The following is a 20,769-nucleotide window of genomic DNA, read 5'->3' as shown; positions in this document are numbered from 1 at the left end:
ATGGAATATAGCTGTCAGTTGGCAAAGCCAGTATTTAGTCGACGATATTCCTATCCGAATATATCTTCACATTTTCAAGCTATTACGAACTTCGTCTTATACCTTGATTGCAATAGCCACCTTTCTGGTATCACAAGAGTTTGTAAATGCATCGATTTTATTGTAAAGTATGCTGGCGAATACTGCCAATCAGAGGGATCGACAAAAAATCTGTAAACACTTAGCCATGATGTTGCGAATCTTTCTGTCAAGGGCTCTGATTGGCTGTATTCGTAAAATCCAATCGAATCGCTGCATTCCGTGAAAGAAGAAAGTTAACTATCAAGGTTTAAGAGGAAGTTAGTAACAGCTTGACATTGTGAAGATCATCAGAATGAAGAAATTGGTAATTATGAATAACTTATTATTATAACTATATGTGTTACTGCATTGCACTTTACGCAGAAAATGAAGACCGGGGTCGTCGTAAATGTCAGAACCTCTTTGATATACTGAAGATGAAAAAAGTTATAATTTTCTCAAACAATTTGAATTCAACGCATAAAATCTTTTCTTCATTTTATTAAGGTTTCAATTGTTATTTCATTGAAAAGGAAACGACAGCAATGAAAAGCGAGTCTGTGAAAATTGGCTTGCCTGAAAATCAATTAGATTTTAATAGATTTGTTTCAATGCAGCCTCATTGAAAATAGTTTCATTTCCTTAAAAAAGACTTCAAACCGGCAATTATTGGATTACTGCCGGATTCTATCTTTTATATTAAACTGATAGTGAAGGAAGTATAGAGCAAGTATTTGATTAATTTTACCTTCTACATGTTGTCCTTCAATTGATTTATTACTGTTCTTCAGGCAATATTTCTTATATACAGCTTTATTAAGCTTACCCACGGACTTTCATTTGATGTCATATTGTCCATCTGTTGTCAGTCTGTAAACTGCGGAAATATCTACCGATTCCTTCCGCTTGATGATATACAGTCATTTACCATTGGGGAATTTAAACCTTAACACACTGCATTAGTCGACATCGACCTTATAGAATTAAAATCGTCTGATTACTCAGTATAAAATAAAGCTTAATTATATAGCCAGCAGCTAATTTCTCTTTTAATTAAATCCCGACATTGGTTAGCCTGTTATCGCTTAGGTCAAATATTTAAATTTAATTATAGACGAACAGTATGTCTTATTTGAGATTTTTTTTGGGGGGACCGATATTTTCCCCTAAGATAATGTGACTAAAGTTCATTAATGTTGTCACAAAAACAATGCTGATAATTTTTTGTAAACATGAAATATGAGCAATGCCTTAAGAGTGCAGTCTGATATTTTTTTCGTTATTTGGAAAAGTTAAATGCTCAAATTAACTGAAAACTATAGACTAAAATCTAGAGAAATGTGTGCCATACTTTATCTTAAAGTTTTTAACTTAAAAAATCCTACTGTTAATTTTTAGAACAGCAAAACTTTTTATAAAGTTAACATAAACTTTTTAAAGTCGCTATGCTGATTTGTTCGTCGTTGAAAACTAAGGTATGGTACGGATCTACTTTAAATAAATAATTTGTGGAGAAATTTGTCCCCTATACTTATTCATAAAGTTTCAACTAAAGTATTGACATTTTATAAGGCCTCAAAACAAAACTAGTTTAGACTGCTTACTTAAAGGGACAGATGCGTCATTTTGATGGGTTGATTTGAGTCTTGAAAATAGGTAAATAGTCTTCAGAAGTACTAGAAATGTACGAAATTTACATAATTGCTTTGAAAATATCTCAAACTAGGAATTTTACTCACTATTTCTATATATCACATAATATATTAAATTGACGAGTCGTCAATTCAACATTCAAGCGAGGATGACACACATGGATTTGAAGGTTCAAATTTCAACGGACGCCGTGAACACTATTACTGATTGGCTTAGCTAAAAAATTCCAGTTACTGAGACTAAAGTATGATTGGTCAAAAAGAATGGCACACTTGTCCCTTTAATAATTAGTGCCAACCGTTTTTTCATAACTTCTTAAAAATAAAATTATAAATAAAGAGCATATGTAAGAAATCTTTTCACGCGTCATTTAAAACATTTTAAATAATGACAAAATTTTACATAGCGTCTCTTCAAATGACAGTTTATTTTTCCTTCGCTTGACTTGTTAAACACAGAAAAGATGCATAAACATCGATTCTTTAAATTGCTATTGACATAATCATATGGATTTTTACAAGTTGACATGAAAAATGTCTTAATTATTTACTTGTTTACTGTTCCATAAAATAGAAAAAATATGATTAGGTACATGTTTCTATAAAGAGATTTCAAGTGTTCAATTATCAGTTGTGACAGAAATTTAATGAATCGACTGTTGAACACATAAATATAAAGAAAAAATATTGGCACATTCAAGTGATACATTCGTCAAAATATTTGATTTATTAGCTGATAGAGTTTTATATATCGTTGATATCAGAGCTGTCGTTACCAGTGGCTCAACCAGTATAGGGACTATAATAGACACGGCAACAACATAATGTGCCTGAGGACAACGGGGGGAAACACGTCGAAACGTTGCATAAAACTTTAACCAGTGATTGTTGTTCCATAAAGCTGTGTCTATATATCGTAACAATATATTGAAACAAGTCCAAGGGCCCCAACCCCTAAGGGGATTAAAAAAAAAATTAGTACCAAAGTAAGCATCCAAAAGGTTAACACACAATATAAAATGTTTCACAACTTATGCTGGAGCCCTTCCAAGGGCAGAAATAAGTCCTTAATCCCGGTGGGGCGGGGGAGGGGGGAGGGGTCCCTCAAGTCCATGGGCCCCACTCTTTTAGTTGGGTCACTGGTCGTCGTTACTCTTAGGCCGTCGGCATACTTTCGGACATAGTTGTGGTATTGGTAATCCCTTTTAAAGAGAGTTTTAAAGGGGTGGGTGGGGCATTTTTTTGGTGGGGGGGGGGGGGGGTGATTTGGGCCTTGAATGTATGTAAATAGTCTTCAGAACTACTAAAACTGTACAGAAATCTTCTAATAGACCTCAAATAAGAAATGTAACTTTTTATTTTTTCGTTGCAAGCTTTCTAAAAATTGGGGTATTTGACACCAAGACGACTTCCATTTCAGCTTTTTTTAGACGAAATGGGACAGGATGATAGAGTCTACTGTATACGCATGACGTCATCAAAAAATATTCAAATATTTATGTCTGTTCATGACAAGTCAGTGGGATAACTTTAAAACATACATATTTATGGATACACTTGGATTTGAAGGCTTAAATTTCGAAGCTAAGCTGTGAACATTATTAATAATTAGTTTAGCGGTACAATTCACGTTTCTGTGAAGGAGGATTGATGCACTCCCGGAAATTCCGCATCTGTCCCTTTAATAAAAAGCCATGTCGTCATTTCCACAGGCAAGCCAGATATCTAATCAAGCTTTGTCACAACAAATGATTAGACATTGATATCCCATTCAATTCTTTATTTTGTTTAAGTGTAAACAGTGTTGTAACCAAGACAATGATACAAGAAATTCCAAGACACAAAATAATAGAGACTTGCCAGCGTTATAATATAATCAACCTGAAGGGATTGTCACTGATTCATAATCATCTCTTTACAATAACCACAACTAACAAACAATAAGAGAGTCGTGCTCGATGCTTAAGGAATCTACTTGTGTACCGTGTTAGTAGTTAGTTACCATTGAATAACAACTAAACAACCAAGACAATCTAGGACATGAATTGTCATCAGTATAAAAGGTACTCTATGAGGAATTATAGTCTAACTGAATCACAATAGGATGTCTCTCTCTCTATTGATTTCAATGATGTATATCTTGTAAGATTCTATTGACAGTGGGTTAGTGAAATGTTTAGGTGCTTAAATAATGGAGGATATTGGAGAGAGTCGTATTTCTTTGAGATTATCCTTAGAGGTAAGTGCGTAGCTTATATAATTAAAGAAGTCCATTATTAGTACACACTTAGCACATTCGCATTAGCAATTAAAACATGAACACTTTACCAGGCTTGGTTTCACACAATGCTCATCAAAGCACATGACCAGAAGAGACGATGACTAGGGGAACCGTTTAATGTAAACCACCAGGCACATGTTCGCGAGTTAACGCCACGTCACCAGGAGAACTGTTCAACCTTAACAACCACATCATTTGAGCATTTGTTTACACAGGAATCACCAAATCACCAAGACATATGCTCAAATGAAAAATATCAGATCACCATGACATACGTTCAAATGGAAACCTCTTCACCAGGACAGAAGGGAACCACCGTAAATACCAAGGCATATGTTCACATTGAAACCACCAAATAATCAGGCCCACTGTTCTCATGGAAACAACACAGAGATCTCCAAAACACATCACAAATCTTCAATATGGGAACCATTTTCGGGAACCATATCACTAGGACACATGGCCACGCGGGTCACGTGGGAATAATCACATATATTGACAGAATGAGTCTTAAAAATGGCGAGTCGACAATTATTATCTATTATCCAGTCCAATTTTGTCTACGCAAAGTTTCGGCGTAAAGATCCCCCATAGTAAACAGGAGAAGTCTGGGTGTTAGAGAATAGTCGTCAATCACGGATAATTCTGGACAACATGGCTATGGCGGGTCACGTGGAAAGAATCACATATATTGACAGACCTGGTTTGAATTCTGAATAGCTTATTTGTTTTCTGTTTAATAAAGTACCATAAGGCCTAATTTTTGATTATCCAGTCCTTAACCGTTCTACATTGTGACGGAATCTTAAAAATGGCGAGTCTTCAATTAGTCTCTATCATCCAGTCTAACTTTGTCTACGCACAGTTTCGTCGAAAAGATCCCCTATAGTAGACAGGAGAAGTCTGGGTGTCAGATAACAGGCGTTAATCACGGATAATTCTGGACACCCATGGCTATGAAACCTAGAATTTCGCCGATAAGCTGTAAACGCTATTACTGATTAGCTTAGCTGAAAAATTCCCATATCTAAGCCATGGTAAGATTGGCCTTTGAAAATAATGTAAGATGGCCTTTAAAAAGACCAGAATAAAACGCTAAAGTTAATTGGCATCTATCTCGTGTTTGAAGTGCTACCGGGAGTTGCTGTTAATATCAGTTAAGATAATCGGCATCTTTCGGGAATTTCTTACACGAATACTTATCTTGAATAGAGGATAATAATTTGCTACACTTGATACAATTTTTAAGATTCAGTAGTCCCTTTGGTGTATTATGTTTGACGTAAACTGCATGACCTGTGTGAATAATTTATTTGTACCAGGAAGAACCTAGGACGTTATGTACGTAATGTTAAACAGTCCAATATTCTTCAGAGATCTTAGTTTAAAAAAATACATTTGTATTTATATCAATTCGTCAAATTTTGGTACAAATTTGAAGCATGGGAACAAACAGGTGCAAATTATGAAAACTTCGAAGGGATCAGTGACATCTCTAGGAAACATCAGGGGTCACAGGTCATTCTTTCACTATGTAAAATGAAAAAAAATTGAAAGTGTGCGGGAGGGGGGCAAACCCTTTTTCTTGGGGGGCACCCCAACCCCGCTGGGAAAGGAGGTTTTATTCTCCCAACGGCCGGAATCGGACAAGATGATATTTTTGCAAACCCTGTTTAGTTTGTTATACAGATTGACTTTAGATTGCTATTTACAAGGTTATTATTTAAGTTCTGGTTTTTGAATATGCAACAATCATCTTCTGATTACAAACATGGGAGAAATTGTAGACTTTCATGGTGGGCATTGACTTTCTTACTAGCATTGTTACTGGTGGTATTGAAGGAGACAACAAAAGGTACTATGCCTGCATTAGGATGAATATTAGTATTTCTATACTCAGTGTCCCAATCCATTGGACTTCCCTGGCTTTACGAAATTTCGTAGTTTCATCTTCTGACAAGTTAATTACTCGGCACCTCTATAGGGTACGATTGTCTTATTTTCCAAAACTACAAAATTTCTTTTAAAACCTTTATTAATGAAGCACCTTTTCGTGGAACATTTTGTTGATCTCTTTTATAATCAGTACCTTTGGGTAAGTGTTAATGATCAGATAAAGAGAGAAATGTTTTGTGCGAACTCGACGAGGGGGATAATTATGTATTGTGATGACTTGGCATTTGTTACATAGTAGTCTCGAGGAATGTGGTGAATCTCTTGGCTTCAGATAATACTGTTTATTTAGGTTTATCTCTGAAACCAGTGGCGGCGGAAGTGGGGGTATTCCCTAGACAACTGGTTTGCACCCACATTATTGTACCTTCACTTTATTTTATGACAAATTTGAAAATACGATTTTTATGCGTTTTTGCTCCAACGTATGCGTCAGAATGCACCTAATCAATTCAATTTTTCGGAAATTTTCCCAGGAGAACCCTGTATGGGAGCTTTGCGACACGTCCAAAAAGTAGCTACATTTTGAATTCAGAATCGACAATTATTATCCCCCCATTTGGTCAGTCTGCCCTCACAGCATTCAGACTTTGTACTTTGTAATTTGGTCAACTTTATTCCTAAGTCGTTGAATCTTGGTGTATCGTCATTATTCACTGTCTGTCAAAGTATAACCTTTCCCCCGAGATCTTGAAAATTGTTATTTTTAATTAGTTTTTGCATGATAAGGTACCATGTACCAGGGCGCTTTAGAACGATTTACCCTTCAAAAACTCAGGCTGTGTTATAGGGAAATGGGTCCCATGGAGAACACACAAATGAGAAAAATTAAGATAAATAATTAAGCTGAGTAAGGGGGAAGGGGGGGGGGGGGGGAAGGGGGGGGGGGGGGACTCTTATTTCGAAACATCGGTATATCATGATAGCATTTCATTTGAAATTTACGCGTGGTTTAATATTAAATATTCTGATATGTCATGGGACATCAAAAGTTTAAGGAAAAAGCCATTCAGAAGATTCAGTTAAGACTCGAAGAAATATTAATTTAATGTTAGAAAAACGCATCTTCGGAGGTGTAGAAAATCCTAATTTGACAGGGCCCTTTTCCGACTCTATCAGCTGACAACAGAACTGTCAAAATATCCATCAGAGGCTGGAATAGAGCCGAGGCAGATGTTTCGGAATAGGTTGGAAAATAAACGGTCTACTAATTACTGTGCTATTTCCAAATTATCAGGTGTTCATGTGATAGCAGGTGATATTTCATACATCATCAATAATGGTTTCAGCCTTACAAGCGTGAATATAAATGTTTATTGGTTATCATTTAGTCACAATATGCCAAAATATTTTCACTGTTAAAGGGACAGATTCGCAACCAGTTTTACCAATCGTGCTTTAGTCTCTGAAAACATATTCAAAACCCAAATCAATATTCGAAAATGGCGAATCTGTCCCTTTAAAATAGTGCAAAATATATTAATTGTAGAGCAATATAGAAACATCAAAATAGAACTTGAAACACGTTAAAACTCAGTCTCGAAATGTAGACATGAAAATAAGTCAAAACTTGGCAAAAAATATGGACGCAAGCTCAAATAGGTCAGTTGTCTGAAGATCGCATTGTGCAACAACATGTTTAAGGTTCTGTTTTAATATTTTTCTATTAGCCTATTCCTATTCAGCAAGTAATGAAGGTATAATTTGAATTCTTAATTTTAAAAAACACGTCTACATATCATACATATATTTTCTATTTATGGTAGAGCAAGGTTAAAAATTCCACGATTTGAATTATTGTGTAGGATGATCCCTATATTTAGTGATTTACTTCTGATTGGCTTTTTTTCTCGATTTCTTCAGAGACATGTTTCCTTTGATATTAAAACTTGAAAGGAAAGTAGATATGAAACTCTTTAAGACCTGGAGTGGGTGTTTTAACAAATATAGCGAGATTCTATCCAATGATGTCAAGATAGCCTCCTCAACGCCTCTTAAAGCCTTTTCTTTGTTTTGAGATTATTCTTGTATCTATATTTGTCACTATTGGCTGAATGTTTGACAGGAATATTTCAATTCAGTTTAATGGATGGAAACAAACATTAGAAATTTTAGCATCATTCACTTACTTCAGACGGGTCAGAAACTTGTGTTTTCGAGAGGGCTGATGGTAAAAATTTAGACGGTGAGCTGTAAGCACTATTACTGATTAGCTCAGTTTCTGATACTAGATTATGAATAGTCAAAAAAACTGGCCTACCTATCTCTTTAAAGAAATAAACCTCGACACATCCAAGATGTAAACGTACCCTTCCTTCCCATCTGTTTTAGTATGGGGGTATACAGCTGGATGCCTGTTCCGCAAAATCAATAAAACATAGACTACTGAAATGACGTAGCCGAAAGCCACTTTTGAAGATTTTTTCAATTCAAATGAAGTCACTTCCACAGGTTAAAGGAATAGAGTTGTATGTTTTTTATTTCAATTCAGAATTAAAATTTTGAGTTTGCCTGTAACAAAACAAAACATAGTTATAAATTTAATTATGCGACTTTATGAAATCGCCTTTGTAGACTGAAATCTAACTGGAATGTGAAAAAAAGACCTAAAAAATAGAACAATCATCACCCACAGCGACTTATCTAGAAAAGGCCTGAGGAGCGGACCAAAAATTGGAGATAACGGATTTCAGATGGCCTGAGATGAATTTTGAGCATTTGGAGGTCTAAAATGATACCTATCATAGGTCCGATGGGTAGACCTATGTTAGACCCCAACACCCCCCACCCCCACCCGCCTCCTAAATACGCTACTGCACACCAACGGCATTTAAAACTGTTCGCGTTTTTTCTATGTATTATTCTGTAGGCCTGAACTTGAACAATTGCTCAGGCCCTTCAATTTTAAATAAAAGTTGCAACATTTTTGTATGGTTTACCATATTGTCATTTTCACAGAAATATTCCTAGTATTGTACATGCAGATGAACAAGAATGACGGAAATAACAAGAACAATCGTGTCATGTATTTCCGACAGTTTAAAATGGCATGCGGAAATTCACTGACAACACTGTCAACGTATTGTTAGTTCTTGTATTCGTAGTTAGTTCGTATCATGACAATAACAATTCCATACTCGGAAATAATGCAACAGGTCGCACACAGTTGTAAATCGAAATAAGTGCCAATGCAGTGCGACAGTGGCGGAGCCAGGTTTACGCCCGAGGGGGGGGGGGGCGAATTATTTGAGATTGCCCGAATTTCTAACCTAGTTATTAGATTTATACCCGAAAAATTTGCTAGTGGGGCTGCGAAGGGCTTGGGGCTGCACCCCTCCCCCCTCCTTTGTCTCCGCCTCTGCATCGCTGGGACAAAAAACCTGCAAGTGTCGGTGGGGCAATGGTGAATGCTTCGGCCGCTTTCATGTAGAGTGTTCCCTCAACGCACATAATTATCCCCTTTGCCCAATCAGGAGAAGCTATCTTTTTGCTATGCAATTTTATCACTATAGACAGACACAACACAATTTCTTGAAATCATTCAAATCCTAAGAGAATTGTTATATTTTGAAAGGAAAATTTTACTAACATGGTGCTAGACTTCATTATTCTACAGCTTATTTTAACACGAGGCGATTTTACAGCGTCTTTTTAGTTTAACCTAAATAAACATTTGAATGGGATTTGGAATAATGGTGTTTATGAAAAAAAAAATCCTTCACGTCTACAAGAAGAAACCTGAAAGAATATGCCCTATAGAAACTATATATGTAAATTGGAGTCACTTGGTCTTTTAGCCTCTATTAGCTATACACACTCCGATTTTCCGTGGTTCGTATCATTCCGATCAAAGAAAAAAAAAACCCTTACTATTATACAAATAACATGAAAATTCAAAACAAATGGTATTTTCAATACTGACGTCATAATACTAGAATAGTATTGAACGGAGCCTTACAATGAGCATGGGGTGGAAAACTGCAGTGATGAAATTAGAAGCTATAGATGTCCCAGATAGATATTTAAAAACTATAAAACCTCATTTTGGTATACCTTCATAGCAAAACGGATATATACAACAAACTGGGTTGAGAATGTAGTTGAGAAAATAACAGAAATGTCAGAAATGTCCAAAATAGGCCTACATATAGCGACCAGAAAAACTCTGTTTAGTATATATTTTGCAACAAAAGCCAGATATTTATATCACTTCTTCATATTATTTACAAGAAACTCACTGAAAGTGGTTGAAAAATAACCAATATCAATATGAATTTGATATACAAGATTTCCCTTGTTTCTTCAATCAAAGTTACAGCAGCCTCACGTGACACATAAAACATCTAACTGAACAAGACGTTAGATTATGGTTTACAATTGGGAAATGTTACATTTGTGTTGGTAAATGATTTTTTTTTAATTCAACCAATATATGACGTGACAAACACCAATAAATAATGTCCAAGATTATCAGATTCTCTCGAAATTTTCCAAAGAGATTTCCAAAGGTATTATAATGGTTGAATATCTTAGAGTTAATTGCGAAGTATTAAGTTACGACAATGTTATCTCTTTTGTCTTAAAGAATTAGATTTATCAAGTAAAAAAAACTATAAGGAATAAAACCTAAGATACATACATGCAGTATAGTAATGTATAACATCTATACATATATAAACATACTATTTATTGATGTAGTATATAACATCTATAAATATATAAACATACTATGTATTGATGTAGTATATAACATCTATAAATATATAAACATACTATGTATTGATGTAGTATATAACATCTATAAATATATAAACATACTATGTATTGATGTAGCATGTAACATCTATAAATATATAAACATAGTATGTATTGATGTAGTATATAACACCTATAAATATATAAACATACTATGTATTGATGTAGCATGTAACATCTATAAATATATAAACATACTATGTATTGATGTAGTATATAACATCTATAAATATATAAACATACTATGTATTGATGTAGCATATAACATCTATAAATATATAAATATACTATCTATTGATGTAGTATATAACATCTATAAATATATAAACATACTATGTATTGATGTAGCATATAACATCTATAAATATATAAACATACTATGTATTGATGTAGTATATAACACCTATAAATATATAAACATACTATGTATTGATGTAGCATATAACATCTATAAATATATAAATATACTATCTATTGATGTAGTATATAACATCTATAAATATATAAACACACTATGTATTGATGTAGCATATGATATCTAGGAATTTAAAAGCGTACTATGTATTGAGGTAACATTATAACATCTATAAATATATATTTACTGAAAGGCAAAAAAATACTGGAAAAAAATAACTGACTCTGGCTCTGTCGTGTTTTTTAGTCAACTAATTTAGATTTAACATTCTACTGATCCTTTTAGTTGCCTTAAAGTTCAGTTTACATTTGTGTTTAAAATGCCCAAACGCAGTCTTCAAAAGTTAAATGGGACCAAGTTGCTGAAAAGTCACGTCAAAATCATGACGCACGTGAATATGGGGGACTGTATGGGTATAAAAGACATTCAAAACCGTCAGGCTTACATTCTTCATTTCGATTTATCAGCCATGCCAAGATTATCAGGAAATCTGACAACAGGCGATCTGAAGACTGCAAGCAAGACAGAGTACATAGGTTGTTGCAAATGCATTCATTGTCAACGTCAGAACGAAACATTGTTTGTAACATCGATACAACACCACCAACGACCGTCCGTGTATAGTGGTCGTCCAAGAGTTACCACACACAGACAAGATCGGTGATAAAATCCTCCTCCTCCTGCGCTATACCGCCTGGTCATTTGCGACTTGATATTCGCGAATTGAAAAGGACGTTTTTTTCTGATGCAGGCTGCAATAAAAGGTTGGAATATTTTATTACGTATGACGTAACGAAACAATAATGCGAATGCATTTTCAACTTTCTGTTGTTAAATCGTAAATAGGACTAGTTATAGATCTGAAGGCTGAATTTATTTGAATTGGTTTATTGGAGGAAACACATTAACAATCACTTTATTTTTTTCCAATTTAAAATTTGGAATAAAAATTGACTTGTCAAATCCCATTATATAAACTACAATCAAATTAAACTATCTGCACTTTAAATAATTTACTGGCTTGTAATATAAGAATTATATATTAGCACTGGCTTTAAAGGGGCATTTCGGTTTCGAAATCTAGAGAAACGTGATGGTTGTCCCCCCACCAACAGGACCATAAGGAGTACTCAGTTTACCACGTGGTGACTGAATTAAATTTCACATTACTGATCAGGTGCATTTTTTGGCTACTTTTTTTTTATTTGTTTAGCATGTAAAGCAGCTTAATCATTATAGTAAATTGTAGATTTAAAGCAATTATGTGGTCTAAATGTTTGCTTTATCAGCTGATAAGAATCTGATATTAGATTTGAATGTTTTTTTCCAAATGGATTATTCCAGTTATAATTCTTAAAAAACTTTTTTTGAGAGGTTTTCTTGATGCCACAATAATATAATTTAATAACAATATATATAGTAGGTGATACATCTTCTTTATCATTTATCATGAATATACACATTTACTAAAATAGATACCAAACATAGAACTTTGTGTTAAAAGAAATATTTATGACTAAAAATTCAATCCATTTCATCCATTATCCTGGGACCTAATTCTCTAAAACTTAATATGATTCAATTTTGCCACCTTGAGTGGTCAATCATTAAAATATATTCTAAATTTAGTTTTACTATCCAATATAATAACTATCTCTGGATTTTATTTCAATTTAGTTTTTTGAGAATAATGTCCCAGATATCCTTGAGAATGGAACATTCAAATAGATATCTATTATATTTGTTTGAGCATTTTTATTACTGAATTCATGTAAAAGAAACTTACACATTGTCTGTCTGTTATTTCGTCTTTACAGTTGCACTGTCCTGTTTGATTGCAGATTAAATTACGTGGATCACGTAATTTAATCTGCAATCAAACAGGACAGTGCTACAATTACAGCTCTTACAAACATCATCTGATTGTTGATCAAAGCCATAATATTTATCTTTACACTTCGTACAGTCTGTCCCTGGAAAGTTCATGATTTATGTAATATTTTGGAATTTCTTAAATTGACCAAAAAATTTAATTTAAACTTTCAAATATCAGAGTTTTAACTAAATATACAGTCGTTAATTTTTTAACGCCAAAATATTTCAAAACATGACGTAAACTTTTTAAGTTTGTTATACTTTTTGGAAGCTGTTAGAAAAATACTGTACGGATGTAAGTAAAATGATAACCTTATTGTATAGAGAAATATTTTTCAACGTAATCTAAAAGATACAATGTACATGTTGAAAAAAAAAACAGAAAGTTGCTGAAAGCATGTCTAATGACACGATATAGGCAATCGAAATCAAGTCCCAAACAAAAGACAATATTCGCTGCTTGGGAGAACAACAACACTGGTGAATTTACCCCGATGTGCCTCTTGCAACTGGTTGGCGAGGTACATGAGTATGTTTAAACTGATTAAGTGATAAGTGGTAAAATGGTAAGTGGTAGCCTAAAGTGATAAGTGATAAAGTGATAAATGATCAAATGCTGAAACTTCATATCAGGTCCGTTGGCTTTTAGATTCATATCGGGTCCGTTGGCTTCTAGACACTCAGCAATATGTTCCAACACACAAAAACACTACCCCTCAAACCCGATCAGGAGTTAAAATTTTGACGTAAAACTAAATATACTTGATCTCCTCAGTGACTTTATCAACATTGGCACACCACAATTTAATTTATAACAAATTGTTTACTAATATGGTGCATTTCTATAGCTTGTTTTAACAAAATGTGTCTTTTTTGTATAACCTAAATAATCCTTTAAATGGAATTGTTAATAATAATAATATTGTCTATAAGAAGAAACCTGAAAGAATATGCCCTATAGAAACTATATTTGTAAATTGGAGACGCTTGGTCTTTTAGCCTCTATTAGCTATACACATTCCGATTTTCCGTCGAACGTCATGTGGTTCGTATCATTCCGATCGAAGACAAAATTTTTTTTACTTTTATACACATAATATGAAAATTCAAGACAAATGGTATTTTCAATAGTGACGTCATAATTAGATTTATCAAGTAAACCACCTGTATGAAAAAAAAACCAAAAACATACTATGGAAATGTTCGCCATTTTCGGGAGTAAATCGTCCCATGGTCTGAAAAAGGGAATTGTTCCACTAAACTAATCAGTAGGCTAATGATGTTCACAGCTTACCGTCGAAATTTGAGCCTTCAAATCCATGTGTATCCATAATTATCTAAGTTTAAATGTTACTTTCACGGGGCGTCTTTTTAAGATCTACCATCTTGAAGAACGGCTAAAGACTTGATAAATCAAATAGTATTTTGGAAGACTTTTAAGATATATTAAAGACACAAATCACAGAATCAAAAAAGATTCGAAAGTGTAAACTAATTTTGATTAGATTCGTACTATTTCGACCAATGTGTCGGATCCCCATGCCATCAATCAAGCGTCCAACTAGATAAGCGACCCTGTAATACAATGAATGGTTAATTTTGTTACTCCCAATAAGCGAGAAAATTAGAAGTCTCTTTTTATTATTCTTTTCACATTATATGGAGTAGTAAATCGAAAATGAAATTAAGTCGAGGAAAAGAACTTTTATTTGAATTGGTTTATTGGAGGAAACACATTAACAATCACTTTATTTTTTCCAATTTAAAATTTGGAATAAAAATTGACTTGTCAAATCCCATTATATAAACTACAATCAAATTAAACTATCTGCACTTTAAATAATTTACTTTGTGGCTTGTTGAGAGATTTTCACAAATATCTATAGTGAATGGTTTTAGCACTTGCTTTAACTTGCTAATGTATATTGGTGGAAACGATGACAAAACTTGAAAAAACAGATACGTTTCACAAAGCTAACCTGAAGGTCCAGGGTTCAATCCTTGCATTTAGGTCAAGGTAATACCTTCGGATCATTCAGCACCATTTCCCACTGTCAGTGATGCATGATAGGTGCTGACATGGCAAAGGCCTCTAGTTGTTCGGATGGGACAATAAACCGAGGTCCCGTGTAATACAAGATGTTCACGTTACAGATCCCTCAACAGAAATCGCAAAAAAAATGTTTTTGCCGTTGTCCTGGTAAAGTTCCCCTCAGTGCTCACTACATGGCATTGCCCGTCTTCATTAGCCCAATTAAGTGCAGAGGAGTAGGACGTAAAACTCCATTCATTTAATTTCATGTAATTTTAACTGCTAACGAATTCAACGAAACCATTTTTCCTCATGAGACCAGTTTGTCGCATGTAAAAGCCACTAGAACACAATAGGTTGAACCTCTCTGATAATTAAAAGATAAATAAATAAAAAGTGTGACATATTGGTAGCATCAAGAAAAAATGTTATCAAATAAAAGAGGAAACAATATTGGTCTCTGTCTGCAATAGATAAAAGAAAACACATAATTGAATCAAAATAATCTAAAATTCATAGAAAAAATACAAATACATTTAATCTAATGGAAAACAGACATCAATTATTGCCTGAAAACCTGAAATTCCGCTCACGAAGTAATATATGAGTTCTTTTATTGACCAATCGTACCTTAGTCTCGGAAACGGGAATTTTTTTGCGAATCAATCAGTAATAGTGTACAGAGCTCAGCATCGAAATTTGAGCCTTCAAATTCATACGTGTACAGAATTATCCGCGTTTGCATGTTAAAATGACGACTCGTCATTGTAAGATACTCTGTGATATATAGAAAAGACATATATAGAAATAGTGAGTAAAATTCTTAGTTTGAAGTATTTTTGATGGAATTTTTGCGATTTTCGTACATTTCTAGTACTTCTGAAGACTGTTTATGTATATTCAAGACTGAAATCAACCCTCCAAAATGGCACATCTGTCCCTTTAAAGAATTATTATCATTACAAAGAGAAAACTTTTCCAAAGTTCGTCTAAATCCAAAATTAACTAAATGTAAAAAAATGAGCCCATCTATAATGATACACGTTACTGACATTTGTGAAGTTATTGAACTTATCTCCGCCGTTAACCTCTATAGAACGAAAAACTGATAATGTCAAATGTCCACTGAAAGAAAATCGTTCTCCTGTTGAGTGCCAAGATACCATCTCTGTTATAAATATTAGAATGTTTTTTGAGCAAAACGAAAATTGTGCTCAACCCAAATGTTTCCGGAATTATTTCCGATATGCTATTGGACTATGAAGAGGTAAATAAGTTCTAATGAAATGAAATAACATAACCCGAAAAGGATTATTGGTAAGACGTATGACAATTATCGATCGGCGTGTGATAGTCCGATGAGCTTGAATAAGTCATCTTTACTCATAATTCCAGTCGACCCAGCTGTAAATGGGTACGGATAATTCGGAAAAGATGAAAGCCAAGAGGTTTGGCCAAGGACCAGCTGGTAGAAAGGATCCTTAACTGTGAATCTAAGTTGCTATCCTTGTAAAATCTAGTTGTTTCTTTTCTTTCTTTCTTTCTTTCTTTCAAAGCTGACTGCAAGGCAAATTCACGGTATACGAGAACTAAAACTTCAACAAAAATCTTTTTTGTCTGAAAATTTCCCATGTTATCAGTTTATTTTGCTACTTGCGTAACCAAGGATATAAGATGTTTAATCTAACATAGCAATAGATGTTTCTAAACAGAAGGAAAATGGTAAATTGTTTAGATGAATACAATCGAACAGATCAAACTTCCGATTGCTTCAGGAACCTATCGGAAATTTAACGACAATCACATAATAAAAACATGTACATGCCGGATATCATTACACTGTAGTAGATTTTCTTTTGTACTAAAACTGAAAATCTGCATTTCAAAAACTCGTTAAGCTGGAAATAGTGTCACTTCTCAAATGTCGACTTTTCTGTCAGAAAAAAGAATGTAGGCTACATATTGTCACGTAGACCAATAAGTTGTATGCTTCGGGTATTCATGTTAAAGATTTCTACTAGACAGATAAATATCTTTTTTGGGTATACCTAGAACCCTTTTAAATTTGTATTACCTTGACACGTAAAGACATGCGTGTTGTTTCAAATAAGAGAAGTTGTTTAAATCGGGTGGACTAAAAAACTGTAACCATTGTCATTTCAGGATTATCAAAGTATCGATTAAAGATGGGTTCCCTTATTTCATTTATGAAAATGAAAATGCTAATACTTATATGAATAGAAAGTACAGGTGTGCCCAGTTTGTCTCACATTTCCATAATTAATTCATAATTGGCTAAATTAGAAGAGAATTACCAACAGAATTCCAATGAGTGATCGATCAAGAAAGGTCAAAAGGCCTTTTTTTTGTTTATCCAGACTGTACACATGGGCATTTATGATTGGTTAAAACTCTTAATATTATATGCAATAAGAACATAATGATATGATTAAGAATACATGATAACTAAAAAATAAGGAAACCCATCTTTAAGATCATAATATTTTGGCCTGATATTTACTATATATAAGACAACTTTTCGATAAATTACAACTTCAGAAGTTAACCCACTTTGAAATACCGCAGGCTTTTCAAATCATCCTTGTCAAAAAATATAATGCCATCAGTAATTACTGTAATTTTACCTTAAAACGATTTTTGATGAAAAGTTATGGCATTTTGAATTTTGAAATTTGGATAATTTCTTACTAAAGGAACGGAAACCCAAATCTCCTGATTTCAATTCAATAGTTTACAATTTTTTTCTCTAGCTGACAACTGTAGTCGTAGAAAGTTTGAGAAAATGAAATTTAGAATGAAAGAGAAATAGAATGAAATACCTCCTGATAAACAGGAAAAATAGGTGATATCAAAATGATACATGTCGGCGTTATATTTTTTGATAAATATTTTTAAAAAGCCTGTTTTATCGAAATGGTTCGATCTATAAAGTTGGTATTTGGTTTTATTAAAGGGACATATGCGCGATTTTGGGGGGTTGATTTGAATCTTGAATATATATGTAAATAGTCTTCAGGAGTACTAGAAATGTACGAAAATCACATAATTCCTTTAAAGATACTTCAAACTAGAAATTTTACTCACTATTTCTATATATGTCTTTTCTATATATCAAAGAGTAGGCTATCTCAAATTGACGACTCGTCATTTTAACAATCAAACGCATGGACACATATGGATTTGAAATCATAAATTTCAATGGTGAGCTGTGAACACTTTTACTGATTAGCTCAGCTAAAAAATTCCAGTTCTGAGACTAAAGTGAAAATGGTCTACCTGTCCCTTTAAATTCTTATAATCATGAGGTCAAAATATTATTGTCTTAGTTTGACTCTTTATGAATAGTCTTGAAATTAAAGTTTTGTATGTTTTTATTTAATATATTAGTCTGGTATTTATAATGATCGAACTTCTTTTTGTAATGAGGAACTAGTAATGTGGTACCTTTTACATACTAGGCGTGTTTTAGTTTTAAAAAAAAACAGGTCCGAGACTTGCTGATTTTTACGCGTACGTCGTATACGTCTATATATATTAACAATGTTGTCCGCTACTGTACAACTGCTCTTGTGTCAGACCTCTAATAAAGATATATTCACTACTGACGGTGAGAGAAGAATCAGTGAAATATCGATAATGTTCATCTAATTAAGTTAGAGATGACTGGGCTTTATTTTTTTCCATTTTAACTACCTTACTTTCGACAACGACATTTCTAATATATATACAGCTAAGGTTTCCGTCCACGAAGTCAAATTTCCATCCATCCATACAGTAAGGTAGTGGTTACGTACAAATCTAATAGCTAACATTCGATAATAAAATACGAACGGAATTAAGGTCTCATTTTAATTAGACTGTCCCAAAATATGTGTCAGATTGCACCAAATTCATTTTTTCAAAAATTTTCTTACGGAACCCTATCCGAGACTTTCCATTAAAGGCTTGCACATATGGATCTTCCACAGATCTGCCGCATTTGGAATCTCAACCTCGACACTTAGCCCCATGAAGTCAGTCTGCCCTCTATTCGTACCCCTAGCCTCAGGGGTCCTTGACTAAGTCATAAGAATGATCGTGTTCAACAAACTAGTAGATTGTGATACATGGTAGGTCAGCATCCATTGTTTTAAATTACCTTAATAATATACCTTTTTAATATAATTGCTCATACCTAAATAAGTAAACATGATCATAATATTATGGTAATTGCATATCCACAATTTTGGTGCATGGTTTCAAACACAATTTAGCATTGCCTTCTCAGCAACATTTAGTTGTCGGATTAAATAACTTTTTATGAGTGTCGTAATTCGTAATACACAGAATGTCGGAGTGTTTTAAAACTGACATATCAGCAGGAAATCAGTCGGGACCAAAAAGATGTCGGATTGCGCAGAATGTCAGTGTTGGTGATGAGAACGTAGTCTTATGAAAGCACTGATCTAGGTCACAAAGTAAAGATTTATGATAAAACAAGGTACAAATTAAAGGTTTAGATAATTAGATTATCTCTGTAATATGTCGGGGTAACCTACTCAGATATCGAATATTATAACAGAGTATACTACATGTATATGTTAATAAGCTTATATTCCCAAAGGCTGATTTATGTAGGGCATAAATTTATGCGAGCGGTCACCTTTAAAATGTTAGAGCTGAAATAGAGAGGAAAGTAATTTATCAATATGTATCACCTGGGACTACTTTTCTGTCTGAAGTAAAAACAACAGACATGATATTTTGCTCGAGAGAGTCATTTGAAAACTGAGCAGCAATAATGTTTCATGTAGGGAAATCTACACGTTTATAAATTGTGTATATCTTGTACTTTAAGCTGTCATGAACAGATATTGAAAAGATCTCATCTTCACAGTGCCAAGCTATAAATGCGTCTTATACCTTGGATTCATTAGCCAATTGTTTTGTAAAGGTATCGATTTGATTGGAGAGTTCTATTGCGAATACAGCCAACGAGAGCATCCAACAATCAATTAACTGTAGTTTTTAGTTTTTATGCCAATGGCCCTGATTGATTGTAATCGCTAGCGTATAATCCAATCAAACCAATTCACTTGCGTGATACCTTTAGGTGGCTATTGTAGTCAAGGTATAGACGCAGTGTGTAGGAGCTTGACATTTTAAAGCTAGTAGAGCCTGTCAATAAGTATTTATATTCATCTATGGAATGTTTTATACCCGTAAAGAGAGATGCAATACATGGAGGTACAAAGTACACCAACCAATATCCTAATTCCTTAAAAGGATATTATTATATATTCATCAGTTGGACTTACCAGGTGTCATGACTAAACAATGGAATCGCTATATGTGACTAAGAATGTTTCAAAATTACTTAGTTTAATGAATTATCACTAACCGAAATTTTCCAATAGCCAGCAATTCTCTTACTCATTGCACATTATATACAATACACTGTCTTCCAATTTAGTCATTAAACGGTATTCACCATTGGTCATGTTTGCTATTTGTAAGAATAGATAGATGAATACACTGATACAGAGATTACGACTGTATTAAGCTGATTTGGTTGTATATATCGACTTGGCTCTCATCAATATAAAGTTAACTTTTACTAATGATCTTATAAAAGCAGTAAATGGGGCTAATTTATCACCTACATATAGAAAGCTTTTAAATCTATTAGGTTTTAATATAACATTATTAATTTCAGATTCCTGTCGATATGTCGGATGATGGAAAA

Source organism: Lottia gigantea (genome assembly GCF_000327385.1).
Source record: "Lottia gigantea unplaced genomic scaffold LOTGIsca_101, whole genome shotgun sequence".
Classification (NCBI taxonomy): Eukaryota; Metazoa; Mollusca; class Gastropoda; family Lottiidae; genus Lottia; species Lottia gigantea.
This window is presented reverse-complemented; position numbering follows the sequence as displayed.